Here is a 15,966-nt window from a genome sequence, read left to right on the forward strand (position 1 = left end):
TCAAATGACGATATCTGACAGAGCTGCGTCTGGAGGATTGTCCAAATAAGATTAATAGCCATATATTAACAAAACTAACATAATAACCGTAACATTAGTAACAAAGATTACTCTGTTAGCAATTACCGAACAAATATCAGAGGAAATCTACACCGCACTGAAGATTTTCAGACCTTGATAGTGATGGACGGGTGACACAGGTGTTCGCTCCTCTGTGGCCATTATAAGATTAGAGAACCATATTTAAAACCTTTAGAAAAATCATTAATATACATACAATTCAACACTGGCAAAGATATTTTAGTATGGGAAGAAATGAGTTCAAAAAAAGGATTTACAAATCAATATGGGGATGTTCATGATGAATGCATTTTCCAGTCCACAACCAATTTAAACAAATATATAGGTTTAAAACTATTTTACAAATAAATACAAGCCAACTTGAGTTAGTGTATGTGTTTTATTTATTTATTTTTTTTACTTCAAGCTCATTGGCAACATTTGTATCTGAGAAGGTTCCTGTGTATATAAATTGAAAAATCTGTGTTTTTGTGTGTATGGATTTGGTTACATTACTATGTGAAGTTTTTCATTTTTTCAAAGCCTCTGATCCATAAATATTGTAGCATGCAAACATGTAAAATCGTGACACCTTTTGATAAGACAACAGCCAAGTAAGGTTTTTTTCAAATTAACTTGCAGTTTCTGTAACTACAGTTTCTTGGAAAATCCATTTACTCACAAATCATCACACGCATTTGATATTTGTCGATCATGACACATGCATTTCTCACCAGTATTGGGACTCACTTCTATCATTTCTAAAAAAAAAAATATTTGGCAGTGTTGAATTACTTTATTTGAACGCATCTGATCGACATATTCTCTGCTTGCCGCTGTCCTAACAAAAAACATGTTTCCTAAGCTAAACATTTGACCACTTTAAATGAAAGTGTCAAACTTCCTACAGGCAGAAGGCATGCACATTTCCACTTGAAGTGCTCATGAATCAGAGAACAATCCAAGCTGTCTGCAGAAGTCAAGGAGAAACGCTTTCGGCACTGGAATGAGAACTCCCCTCTGGTCTTGTTTTCCACATCTCTTATTTAGTTTCTCTGACAGCATCTATTATTTTCAATTCTACCTACCTATCATTGCTCTTGTGTTGTTGTTTTTTTGCCAACATAAGCAAAGTAAGAGACAATGGTTTGAAAACTGTGAGGCTTACCACTTTTCTGACATCTCTGAACTTTGAGTATAATGCGACTTTAAATGGATTTCAGTGGTTCAATCGAAATCCCATTTGAAATACAGTGAATACAACTGTCTGTAAAAAAAAAAACTCTCCGCAAATCTATCATGGTGTGGCTGGACGCCATTGGTCTGGATCGTGCAATTACATTTATTGCTTATGTTTACTGCACAATTTTGGCAATGGCCATAGAAGCTCACACAGTATGTGGTAGAAAACATTTGAGGAAATTGGAGCTCACAGCAGAAACGAAGAGACATCTATGTTGCAATGCTACGCTCGCTCACACACACAGCCTCCAGCCCTTCCTAAACACACGTGTTGCAGAATGGCTGGATCCAACCTTGGTTGACATTCACACCAACACATCCACGGCCCCCCGGAGGGCCCTCTTTGACCCTCGCACAGGGTTCATCTGCATCAACCAATCAATACTCGCGCATGTTTTAGCACAGAATCCCTCCATCCCTGCCTATCAATACTGACACACTACCCAGGCCAAACATCCATCAGGCTGCCTGACATGTTTTTGAGCGAGGCACCACCATCCATCAGTGCTGGACTTTTATAAACCTAACGACCTAATATGAATCAATAAGTCATGTTTTCAAACACTGTCAGGAGTCGATATGCAAAGCTGCACTCCAACACCAGCAGTGACCTCCATTCAAGGACCTCAAAAAACAATCATAACAAAGACCAACCCTTATAGGAAGGTGGCCTTCTGGTATTGATGTACTATGCAGCATGCCACTGTAAACAAGCAGGAAATGAAGTTTAGCAGGACTTGTAATAGTGTTTATTGATCCTGTATTTGCACGGATTAGTGAGCAAACAAAGCCCCTGTAAAGTAGCCAGGCTTGATAAATATGCCTTTTTCGTTAATCTGTTTTGTTCTCTTCCCACTAAAATGGATGTTGGAGTAACCTGTGTGACCACGTTCATGTGTGTTCATGTGTGCGTAACTGTTTTAAAAAGAGAAAAGGAAAAGAAATGAGTATACGCACACATACAGAAACACCCCATTCTTTCTGACTCACACACACACACACACACACACACACACACACACACTGAGCTCATTACATCCACCCTGCTGCCTGATGTCTGGTTGACAACTTAGCACCTTCAACTTACTTTCACACTTTCCAAACTTCCTAAGCGGTTCGGCCTCTGTGCACAGTGGAGCTCATTCACTCAAATCCTCAGGCGGACGGACAGGAAACAAATAACCCTGCGAAAGCTGTCTCCTTCCAAATCCTCGATATCTTATCAGCTTGAACTCCTGACTTTCGTGACCCACTGGACAACAGTGCCGTTCAGAAATACTCCTCAATAAAAAAAGTAAGAAACCTCCCCCCCCCCACTAAAGCAAACAGGGGTTCTGCTGCGACTCAAATCTCTATCCATCATGCAGATAGGTATGCGTCCCTCGAGGGGACTCCAGCACTCTTTGGCTGTTGTAATAAAGTGGACCTATCAGTCAGGATAGAGCAGACTTATTACTGTCTGTGTGGCCTCCTCTAACGCTTTACACACTGTGTAAACCTCCTGCTGCTCCTGCTCACTGTGCAATAACACCAGAGTTGAAAAGGCGGATTTAGAAACAGTGGGGAGGAAAACCCCAGGGTACAGGGGAGAGCTGGGGTAAATCATATTTATGCTTTACAAATGATAATGATTAGTGGTGACAAATTTAATTACACACTCAACCACAAATCTTATCAAGAAAAGAGTTCTCGGTAATATATACAGTCATCAATAATGGAAACAATAAAGAAGAACACAAAGAGCTTTTTAATTCAGGCTGACTGCTTTTGGTCGCAGTTTTTCATCTTGTTCTCATTTTGTTTTTTATGTCGGAGGGTTAATTAACTAGAAGGACAATGGCCAAACACATTCTGCAAACAAAGGAAAATAAAACAATGTACTGCACTGCGGCCACAACAGAAATACCGTGGCTGCAGCAACAACACAAGGACACTTATCAAGGATGCAGCAGCACTGCAAAGGCGTCTGGGACATTTTTTTTTTTTCCCCTCTCTCCAACAAACTACTACCACTACCACCACCAAAACTGTAGTCTCAGCACACCATGGACTGTTACATCCAGTACATCCAGTACAGTGAGAAAGTTCAAATCAGCCCCCCGTTCCTGCTCTAGGGAGATGCATCAATCTTTGGAGTATTTCGCAAGTGAGCAAAAGGTTAAGTCTTGGGATATAACTAAATTATTTGAATGACACAGTTAACAGCCCGGAAGCCATATGCATCAGGACAAGCTCGAGTAAATCATAGCTTGCACCTGAACGTGGCTTTTGAAGGCTTGGTAGGTTTAATGGTGCGGCAGGTCATCTGCGCTCTGTTCAAACACCCTTGGGGCAAAGGAGAGTGAGAGCACTCGTTCAAAGACCACCAATATGTACGGCTTCACCTGGGTGGCGAGTAGTAAAGATACAGTGGGAGATCAGTGGGAAAGGAATGTTATGGATTTATGCATGTCAGGTATCACCTGTCAAAAAGTGGGGAAGATATACAGGCAGAGATCTATAATGAAGAGGCCAGGGCTTGTAAATGAGGTTTCCATGTTTGTGGGTTATGGCTCTTTTTCCACTTCATCACACCTGTTTTCTCTCTTACTCCATCGCTGTCCATGTTTGCTTGGGTCTTTAGAGGTGAGAGGTTTCCATGAACCCCAGGACTCCAAGTTCACCAGCAGATTTTTAAAATTATTTACACATTTGTCCCAAGATCTTTCAGTTATTACATTTATATAGATGCTCAATTTACTTAATATTGTGATTCTATTACTTCTAATCCTGTCTACTCTGTTCGTGAGGCACACATTTCATGGCTTTATGTCATTTAAGAAGGATCGTTTCCTCTGTGTCCTCTTGCCCTCTCTAATGTGGCCATTCGTTAAGCTCCTTGCTCCTCTGTACTGTTGAGGGTCATGTCGTTTTGTATTTTTTTAAGTCTTTTCAAAAATCAAAACTACAAGAGCAAGAGAGTGAGGAATGGATTGAACAGTACGTTATCTGCTCTCACGTAAAAATGGCATGTCTTGCCAACGAGCTTAATATGTACAGAATAATGCTCAAACGTAACAGCCTAAAAAGGCTAAAGAATTCAAAATCCATTATTTTGTGGATAGCAAGCAACAGCTGATAAAATGATTTTTTTTTAAAAGTGTGAGTAAAAGTTGTTATTCGAGATGGCAAAACTGGCGTTGGCTTGCCAGGAGTGAGAAGCCTGGTTTTGTTTCCTCGTCCTGTCTGAAACGAAGGATCTATTGTTCCAGTTATTACTACAAATTTTGAGCGTTAAATTTGCCAACGTTATCAGCCATGCAAAAATAGACAGCTCGACGGGCATAGCAACAGTCAGTGTGTCATATGTATAGGTACACCCTTTCACAAGGAATATTGATATCATATTGAATTCTGCATTTCGTGATTTATGTTCAATGTGAATACAGGAAGCTGTGTAGAGGTTGGGTTGGTGGATGGTCAATAGCAAATCTGGCATTCATAAAGACTGGAGTTTGAATCCTGTCACATGATATTTCCCTAACCTTAACCAAGTGTTTTAGTTGTCAAACCAATACATAGCTTCACCATATTTTATTTGCCATAAACTGTAATATTTTCCTACCCTTAACCATACTGTAGATCGCAGGAATGTCCAATATCAACATTGTTATCTGACGATGGTTCCATTTTTATATGTTGAAACTGTTCCCCTCTCTAAGTCCATTAAAGGAAGAGGAGATGCTGTGATTAGACTGCAGGTGCTGCGATAAGCCATTACCCCACCCTTCGTCTCAAGGGCCTCTCCAGTCCAGGCAGGGAATGTGCTGCAATTCCCAACCTCAGCCAGAAGCAACTATTTCAGGTCATCATTTGAAGGACTGTCCCTTTCCCCTTGCATCATCAACTACAGGCTCTTTTCCTTACCTGAGAGCTTTGAGGGAGCAACAGCTCCATCTTGATACCCATCAACTGTCATTATGTGACCCAGGTAATGCACTTAGGGCGGCCTGCAGAGCCTTCAGGGTATTTCTTCTGTTTTAAGTATCCACAATCAAAACCCCTTAAAATATCATTGGGTCCCCCTGAGGCTGGGTGCACCAGCAACCTTTGACCTAAAAGGTCAGGTAACTAATTAGCCAACACCTCTGTGGAGTTGTGGAATGCTCTGTGCCGAGGGCGGGAGAAAAACAGAAGTGGGATCCGTCAATTGCCTTCACTGGGACTGCAAGCTCTCGCAGGAAGACGCTTGGAAACAGCTGATTATTGTGTGTGTGTGTACAGTCTTTCCTTGTGTGTACAATACAACAGTGGCACCGAGCGTCAAGTGGAAAATGATAGACGAGAAAAAGGAGGTGGTTTGGGAGCAAAGAGAGCTAGTTGTGGTTATGTTGACAGGAAATTTGGTGCAAACATCACTGGCAAAAGTAAAAGCGTATGTGTTTGTCTACCCTGCCTGCCTGTACATGTATATGATGTCATTGGCTAACTTTAACCTTATTTTGCTGAAACGCACCCTTTTGTTACCAAAAATGGAAAAGCACCCTTTGGCGCTGGTTGCCAAAGGGGTACAGTATAATTTAATGTGTTTAGATGAAGGGTATGAGCTGGGTTCTAATGACATATAATGGTCTGTGTCCTACAGCAGTTTATTGGCTTTTCAAGGGCATAATGATAGTCAATGGCCATGCATTACATTTCAGACCATGGCCCCCATTAGGTCCAATAGGATCTTTCATCTTCTACGTTGCTGCTTGTAGCCGATAGAAGATCCTATGTCATTGTCAAAACGTTGTCCCTACGGTAAAGGAATCAACTCCAGGCCACCTTGACACAGAATTCAACATGATTGATGGTAATTGCCTTTAGTGAAATGCCACGGCCACTGAAGACTCTTTATTTTCCTCCCTGCCTTTCATAAGGAGCAACAAAAATACTCTACCTGATCTATATGTGGAAATGGAAGGCATCGTATGAAATGCATGACACATTCGGCTCTCAGTACTAAATGGCTTAATTATGCTGATGACATGTTGCGATTCATTGGCCTATTTGGACGCGGTGACTGTGGTCGGGCATGGACAGATTTAGAAGGGATAAAAAGACTATTGTGTGTGTAAGGATGGACGGGGGAAAATATATAAGGAAAGGCATTTGAAACTGAAACCAGATGTGTGCGTGAGTGTGTTTTTGTGTGAGTGTGTGCGCAAATGCAGCGCTTGTTTCGAGACTGCCGGCCATGTCATTTTTTGGCCAGTGAGTTTTGTGGTTTTCAAAGAAGTACGGTTGGTACAATTAAAGGAAAGAATAAAATGAGTAACACGGTAGGGTACGAAACTGCTTGAGGTTGGACGTGATTTGGAAACAGGGAAAGCAGAGATGAGAATAAGAACAGAACACATCCAAAAATCCTCTCTTTACTCAGCAAAACAGACCACATAGGAAGAAGAGAATATGTCAAAACTTGACATCCTGGATTCACATCACTGTAACAAAGAATGAGCACAAAACTCACAGAGGGATGACCTGCATGAAACAGTCGGATTACATAAATGCTAGACAATGTCCAGACTTTTCAGAACTATCTATCCGGTCAGTGTAACAACCAAACTGAGCAACAGAAAATAATTTCTGTTTGGGGAAGTAATGAAAAACGAGCTCTGGCATTGCTACAGACAATATGAGCCAAGAAACTCATTCCAGCACAGCTCCACAAATGTCCCCTTTCCTTGCACCTTGAATATTTCCAGCCGCGCCAAATAAAATTGTTCCAGGTGCACCAATGAAAAGGACGGGCCCGATTTCCTAAAAGTGGGGCCAAGAGCTGTTAAACAAAGAGGCGTGAATTCAGCCAGGCTTTGTAATAGCTTGAGGTATTGGCCAGTGGCCCCTGTGAAGGTTGAGTGCCCTCTCTCACAATACAGAGTGGTGTTATACTGACAGGTGTCTGCTAACCATTATAACACATGGCACATTAATTCAAGCTCGTAACATATGACAGAAATAAGGATACATAGCACAGCATAGATTATTATGAAGACAATGTTCATTGTTCAAATGTTGTGATTTCTAGTGGGAAAAGAAGTATGGTAATCCTAAAAGGAATGACAACAATAAATGTGACATATCATATCTCAAATACCACAGAAAGGTCCTGAAAAGTCAATAAATACAGCTCAAAAGAACACGAATAAAATTGATGTTATATGTTAATCTGTATCTAGAAAATAAGACATAAGACACATGATAGCTACATTACTACCTTTTCACTTTATTTTAAGTAACTACCGTTAATAATTACAAAAAAAGATGGTAAGTTATGTTTAAAAATTAGAGCTGAAGATTTCAGATATCATTTAAATTGATCCGATTGACAGGTCTCTCTCCCTTTTGGGTGCTGATCAATTGCAAAGATCCTAATTCAGAAGATAAATACTATTGTGACGGACTTAAACCACAACTGAGTGATTCCAACTATTGGTTACTATCTGCTGGCGTTAGGAGTTGGTCAGTACTTGATTTGGCTATCTAAAGTAACTAAAATGTACCGCATAGGACAAGTGAGGACAAAGTCACCTGACACAAAACTGGCAGACGGACCCATCATCTCTATTGGTCTACTATTTTAATCTACTTTTTGAACACCAGAAAGACTCAATGACTTTTAAAAACCTAAAAAAAGATGTGTTTTTTTTCTCTCTAACAATCCCATCTGTGGCCGAACATACGGACACCAGATTGCAAATCTAAAAATGAGAGGCTTGCTAACAGCTTTGATACTGCCCTCGATTTTATTGGGGAAATAATGGGGTGCTGGTACAGTAGGTTGTAGCGACGGGACATTTATGTTTTTAAGGACATTGTATGATACAACAGATTCCAAAACTAGATTTGGCAAGAGCCATTTTTGACATATGAGAACATTTGATTTTTAGAAATACACTTACAGACTACTGTAGTTATCTCCAGGATGTCTTTTCAGTGTGTTGTGAACCATAAAGTAGTTTGTGCTGCGTGAGAGACTCCAGAGTGAAGTGAGGGGAGCAAGACAGGACTCATTACGCACTAACAAATCGCAACAACTCTCAACAGCTCCTTCCATCCTGGATTTCTTTCTAAAGCCCTAACAAACTCCAAGTCTAACAGAGCAGAGCTTTCTGTTCAAGGTTCATCAGTGCCAGTAAGCTGAAACCTGAGCAGAGGAAAAAGGGCACCTCTACGTATGGAAAGCTTTAGGTGAGCAGTAAACTCCCTCTTACAGAACTGATGAGAAACACCTGGGTGTCTGACCAACAACATCAGCCAGACGAATCAAAGCCAGAATAGATGATTGAGAGCGAGGCGGCACAAATCAAGACCTCGGATCACACAGTCCAGAACGACCAAAAGCGTACATGAATGGCTGAATGGTTGGCACAGGAATGAAACGTGAACTACGCCTTCGAAGGTCACATCGCAAAAAAAATATGAATAACAGAAAAATGTTAATCAAATACTTGCAGTAAATAGTCAATAAACAACGGGAAGTCTGCATGAAAAACCGAGATCCAAGTTCTAATCCTCAAAGAACTTCACATTAACAAACACAACTGTACGCAACACACTCTGAGACATTAGAAGAGGCTCGAGTACAAACAAAATCAAACCGCTCTGAAAAGGAATCGAGAAACTGCTTGCATCATTTAATCTACTTGTGAGGTTCCAAGTGATAGTCTCCTTCCCAGTTTCTGTGTCTTGATTGCGCTATAAATGATTCAAATGGGGCACTGGGTTCTTTCTTGTTTTGGCAGCACAATATTTGATTGAAGTCATTAGAGGGACGTCTGTTGAAAACAATTAAACGAGGGCAGAGGAAACGCAAAAAGGGGCTGGAACTTGTCTAATCCTCGGCCAGTGCTGCCAAACACTTCACACTCCATGTGAAAAGACGTTTGTTGGGTAAAACCAAGATTTTAAAAAAGTGCCATGGGCAATTCTAGCTAACTGCCTTAGGTTGCCAGCTATTTTGGATAGTGTAACCAGATATTTCTTAATTTATGCTGCATTCATGAAACCCAATTACACCTCAACCGAGAGTGACCGTGCTCGATGTTCAATTGAAAATAATTATATTCTGGATAATCGCCGGGGTTTGAAGTTTCAATTTCCTCTTTGCGGGGAAGACACGGCCGTTGGCAAATAGTACGTGAACGGAAATGAAACACAAATGTCTCTCACTCTGTGGTCTGAGGGCTGTTTAAAGAGGCACCATATGAAATGTGCCCTTCACTGCCCACTGGTGATGTGTGTTCTTGGATGCCTACTGTGTGAGAGTAAGCCGAGAGGACAGATGTCCAAGTTTTTGCCTGTACTTTGTTTTAAAGCACGGCTCCTCCCGACTGTACTCTCTGTTTATACCCTTGTGTGCCAGTCCGCCTTGCATGTGTCTTGGCGTCAGTACTAATAGGTCTGTCAGATGAGATGCTGCTGAGAGCAGTTGTCATAGCCCGATGTCCAAACTGGCAGCATTCACTTTCCACTTCTTGTCCCCGGAGACAGTTTGACCTGAGTGGAGTTACCACAATGTGCTTTCGCATTGCCCAGTCGGTCATCTAACCCTGCATGCACAGACACGCTCGCTCTCACACACACTCACACACACACACACACACACAGCCAATGCAACTCGGCTGACACACTTTAAGAGTTTGTTATTTAAACCTCTACAGAGACCTTATTAATTATTCAATATTATACTGTCCATCAGACACATAAACAATTCAGGCCAGAGTTTACAAGGATGTGGGCACATTTTCATTTCCTAAATGGTAACAGGCAGTAAATGCTATGCTGAACATAAGGAGAAACAAATACACTTTTAAAGGTCACTCCTCAACATACAACAATACATTACTACAAATAGATATTACTTTAAATAATTCCTTTAAGTCTAAACCATTTAATGAAAGTGCAAATAGACCCTACGAGTATGAATTAATAGTTTCTAACAAATCTGATCATTGCATTGCTTAAGTGCTCTTATTCTGCCACATCCTGCTTGGGTAAACAATGTTCTAACAGGATTACAAACAGCTGAATACAGTATCTTGCAGCTGACCTCAGATGTCTTTGTGTCAAAGTGTCAAGTTCGAAGGAAATGTCGTTCAGGTTAAAATTAGAGCCTGATTCTTGGTTTCAGTATAGGTTATCTCACTTGAAACTTTTTTCTGATAAATTCCAATTTCCGCAGAAAATGTCAAAACAACAATGGCTCTTCCTGCACAGGGGTCAGGGCTTTGGACCACAACGCGCAAAATATCTAATTCTCCCTTAAGGTCACGTAGTTGTGCGCACATACACAAATCTGTGCACGGCTTATGAAAAACTCCCACTGTGCTCACAGATGAGGCTGAATATACAAAAGGAGCCAAAGGACAGAGACCTCAAGCAATATTTAACAGGAAAACAGCATGCCAGCACGTTGGCCAGCCAGTAGAGATCTCAAAAAGAAAACAGTCCTTTATTATTACAACCAGAGGAGCGCGCATTGGCCATTTTGACTGTTTTGCAGCGAGACCTGTTTAGTCTTTGACTGATTTTACAGTAACTACTACTGTCTGTGGTCTACAATAACCACACCACCCATGCTTTCATTGGAAATGAATGAAAGTAGTGACCTCACTACATTCAACTGGACCACCCTTTAAGTGAAAGCTCGCAGAGAAAATCAAAGTGTCAGAGTTTGAAGGCCTTATACGAAACAAATCTCCCCATCGGGTGCCTCTGTTGATATTTCCCATACTGAAATACTGTTTTCGCGTCGAGGGGAAGGGAGGCGCAGCTGCAGAACATCCATGCGCTGATGTTTATAAGTGAACCTGGAAATCCAGCAGAACTCTGTCGCCGCTTTTAACAAGACTCTGCTCCACACATGCAAACACATAAACATGCACGGCAACCACAAAGACATCCGCGAGCGGCGTGCAAACAAACGCATGCACACTTAGCTTAGAGAGGGACAGAAATGACGACATTGCACAGCAGTCCGAGTGACCTCAACCTGCAAATACCTCAACGTTTTTTTCTCCTTTAACAGCACTTCTATGAACATATTCATTTATGGAAAAAAAAATCATGTAATTCTTTTCCTGCTGCGGTTATTTTTCCTCTCAAATAAAACTGCACTGAAATCAAAATGGAATTCATCCATCTCTGTCTCGGGGGCTCTTATTAATAAATACAGCCAGGCTATGGTTTGAGTGCTGTGAAAAAAAAAAAGGCTTGTAGTAGTGCTTGTAATGCTTGTAGCTTTGTTGTGTTTGCAGAAGCGTGTTTGCTGCCCAGAGGACAAGTAGAAGGCACCCAGTTCCAAATGACTCTCTGTCTGTGTGTGTGTGTGTGTGTGTGCATTGGTGCTGGCTCAGCAGGCTTTGAGTCCGCTTCATTCGGCTCCCTGATTGCATTGGCCTTCTGTCCACCTAGCCATTGATTCCCATGCCCCAGCCAAGCACTTTTCTGTTTGCCTTGCTTCTCCCTCTCAATACCTACAACCAAAGCTGCCTCAATACTAGTATTACCACCGTGTTGCCTGTATTAGTGCAGAGGTCAACGGGTTTGAGAAGGGATGGTTCATGTGTAAGCGGAAGATGCATGGACCCCCAAGCTTAGGGAACCTGACATTATGACTTACACCCTGCTGCACTGGTAAAACAGAAAACGGCTTGAACAATCCCATAGGTCAGAAGGTGCTGTTTCATCATTCCGCTTAAGAGATCTATCAGTTTGACTTAAGCTCAGTTATTGCTATTTGAGGTCCTGCAAGGAAAACACTTTGCAAAAGGTTACAGAGGTTAGCGGTAAAGTACATAAAAGCCCCTTTTTTTATTGCTTCATCCAAAAACATCCTATCCAGGAAGAAATCTTAGTTGCTGAATCAGTTTCCCCCCCCCAAAAAAAAACTCCTCATAACCTTCAGCTGCAACTGTCCCTCCAGTGCTGGATCAAAACCATGCAAAGTGAACCTGCTGTGAAACTGATATTTGCTTTAAAGGAGATCTTGCCAGGCAGGTGAAAATACAGAGGGCACATTGTATTTTTGTAATAGCGCTTTATCTTATGAGCATGTCTTTGATAATAATATGTCCAATCGTACAATGAAGACATTTCAAGACTCTAATGTGTGCCTTCTATGACACGGTGAGATTTGATCCGGCTTCTACTCCGCCTGGAGTTTCAGTATGAGCAACCTTGTATTAGCACTGTCCCGTCATTCATACTCAGCGATGAGGGAGGTTTCATAATGGACAGAAACATGAAACCGGACACAGAGGTGGGAACGTTTGCAGACACAAAATATTCTCGAAAAAACACAAAGGAATGCAAGTCAAGCCTTTGAAGATTAGAAACCAAAGCAGGCAGTCTGATAACGCTGTCTGACAGGAGAGTTTTACAAAGAGAGGTTCTGAAATATCTTGTGCACTTTTTTTTCTTTTAGAGGAGCACACTGTATTCACCTCAGTAATTTGATTTGAGAGAACTTGATGGGCGCTGACTATGGAAGCAAAGAGAAGCCATAATAATTTGTAAAGGCAGCTGGTTTTCTAATGGAAAATGTTTACCACAAATTATTAGTTACCTTATTAGATTATAGCACTGAATAAAACCAACAATCTGAATTCATTTGATTTGAATCCTCCTGTGTGAGAAATGTGAATTATCTGGAATGTATCACCAAATTATGCAGTTTCAATTCTTTTGCATATTGGACACCTTGCATTTTGTAACAGAATTTGTAAGAAAGAGGTATAATTTAACAAAGTTTGCAAAACGCTTACAGTAGTCATTAAATTTCACAATTAGATACTTAGTTGATCAGTGGAGGAACACATTTTCTGATTTGATTCAATGCCATGCTGAAAAAAACTCCACTACAAGTAAAATACCTGCATTTAAACATTATTAAAGTAAAACTATGTCAGTGTTTTCATCATATAATATATGCTATGCATGTTGCATTTTACTACTGTAAATGTTTAAGGTAAAGCTCATTTTGACTACTTTATCTACTTTTGTGGAGTTTAATCTGTGTCATATTTTATAAGATAATCATATGTGTGTAGTGTTGCTCTCTCGTGAGAACCATATACTGTATTTCTAAAAAGTTCATCAGAAAAATCCAAATTAAAAATCAATCAAATTTGGCGATAATTAGTAATTAGTTACTAAAGCTGTGAGACAAATGTAGTGGAGTAAAAAAGTACAATATTTGCAGTGTGAAGTTACATATGATAGAAATACTCAAGTACCTCACAGTTGAGTAAATGTACTAACTTACATTCCACCACTGCAGCTGCGTTTAAGATTTGAACCCTAACAGGATTCATTTTCATTTCTTTTCTTTCCAGACTACCTTGCCAAACTATTAACAATGAGAAAAAGAGACGGAGAGCAACAAATACAAAGAGAAAAAGACAGTGTGAGGAAAGAACAAAGTGCAGACAGACTGACCTAAAGAATTTACTCTTAATGAATTCACTTTCACAAGCGGCCAGGCACTTTAATGAAAATCAATAGTGTAATTTTCTACTTAGATAACCCAATCCCTCGAAACTGATTCCCTCATTTCCTCCCGGTGCATCTTCGACTATTCAATCAGAAAGCCGACCCCAACAGCACCTTGGTACGAAGATTATAGTTTTAAAGTCAGTTAACTCCAGCCCTCGGGTCAATCTTCTACAAAGTCCATGGCAATTCCACCTGCCCACTTCAAACGCTCGCATTCAGTAGCTGTTTGTTGTATAAGCCCTCTTACTAAGACATGCCTCTTATTTATGACTTAATCAATGTAGACCCTCAGACCTGGAGGCAAATCGATATGATTACTGGGCTGTTAAAAATCTGTAAAGACTTGCCAAGTCCCAATTCAATTGTGCTGATTGGGCAGCTTGAGAAGGTTGTCAGTCAACAAGGTCTCGTTCACGTAATGTCCAGGGATTTGGCAGGAGGTTAATCAGGGGGAACTTGTAATGTTTGTGCAAGTTAAACCACAATCACAGAATTTGTCTTATTGAGTCCCGACTGACTCCTCGCTCTCGGTGTGTTTTCCCCTGAGGCATTTAAAGACCTTTAGCACCGAGCAACGCTGGACTTACGGAGCACCGTATGTGTTGTATTCTTATTTTCACATTGTTAAACAGGGAGGGCCCAGTTGTTTTGGACAGATTTCATTGTGCCACACCGTGTGTGAGTTGGCATTTCAACTCTTGTTTCCTGCCAGGAAAGTGCTAACGCTAGTTGTAAATGGAAGGCACTGCGAACCATTATAAATGTGTCTAGACACATAAAGAGAAACAGAGGAGTTGTGGAAATAGTCAGGGAGTAAATTTGAACTTGATATATATTAGAAAGCTTTTTTAGTGCCAAGCAAGTGTATTTTCTAATCAAATCAAAAGTAGATTTGGGGATAGTCTAGAAAGAGAATGAAATGCTCAAATAAATCTGTATGATATTTCTGAAGTGATCTGTATTTCACAATATGTACCCGCTGAAGTCTATAAATCTACTTTTATCAAGTGCTGGAACTTCATAAATCTCAATATGTACATGAAAGACGGGGCCTCTGCTGATGCAGCGCCAAGAGCAATTCAGAATCTCATGAAAAGGAATCAGCATCCAGATGCAGTAAGCGTGGGTTTCTGTTTTGTATTTAATCTGTGGTCTGATCTGGGACTGAGGTAAGCGTGAGCTGATCGCTACCAACAGCTGGTGTGTGCTCATTTCCATTGTCTGGATCATCTTTCTCTTTTGGACAGGGAAGGGGAAAAAAAAAAAAAAGACGGGGCTCATGAGGTGGACATGTAAAGTTTCTCACTGGGGAATGATGGAAGGTAAAACAGGAAGCGGTGGCATGGGAGAAAAGTGAGAAGGACAAGTGAGAGTGTGAGACAAAAAGAGATGGACAGAAAGAGAAAAAGCCGGGGCCTCGCGGTACCTGATCAAACAACTTGACGGTGTGTCAGCACACATCTGGAGCAGATATCCCGCCTCCTTCCCACTGTGAAACCAACTCCTTCCTTTTCTCCACATTCCCCTGATGCACAATAATCCTATTAAAACAAGAAAACACATTTGATATCAGTGCCGTCATACTTCATTACGAGAAATACTGATCACTACTGACCAAGAAGACGGAAATAAAGCTAAACTATGTTAATCGCATAAGAGTTTAACTTCTCAAAAGACTTCTTAGAGCCTGTGAGTACTTGGCACAGATTCCTCTCCTTCCATTCTCTTGTTTGCACTTGGCGGCCTCTTCTTGTTTTTATGAACTGGCCCTTTAATCCTATCCAGCCACAATTGATGCAAACAACACAGGGCATTGGAGTACACACCAGGCGATTGCACTAACACAAACATGTCCTAACATTTACAGCAATGATTGAAGTCGAGTGTCGGAAAAGTGAAGAGAGTCAGAGCGATGCCCATTTCCCAAGGGCAGGCAACACAGGTTTGAACAGTGAGCATGTGTGATTGGAGGCATGTTTGGGTTATTATTCTTGCCGTGTGGACACATCGCATCTGATATTACTTCCGGACTGTAATAATAAACCGCTTCATCTCTTCGGGAAAAAAAAAGGATGGAGAGAGCGTTCTGGAAGGCGCAGCTCTCGCTGAAATTACATACCAGATGCTGAGCGCATCACTGAT

The 15,966-nt window shown here is 41.0% G+C and overlaps 1 protein-coding gene across 1 annotated transcript in view; it reads left to right on the plus strand.

Annotated features, from left to right (window-relative positions):
- Positions 1 to 15,966, plus strand: part of LOC104928802 (E3 ubiquitin-protein ligase TRIM38) — an 899,066-nt gene that overhangs the window by 834,118 nt on the left and 48,982 nt on the right. The window lies entirely within an intron of this gene.

Source organism: Larimichthys crocea, chromosome XX (assembly GCF_000972845.2).
Source record: "Larimichthys crocea isolate SSNF chromosome XX, L_crocea_2.0, whole genome shotgun sequence".
Taxonomy (NCBI): Eukaryota; Metazoa; Chordata; class Actinopteri; family Sciaenidae; genus Larimichthys; species Larimichthys crocea.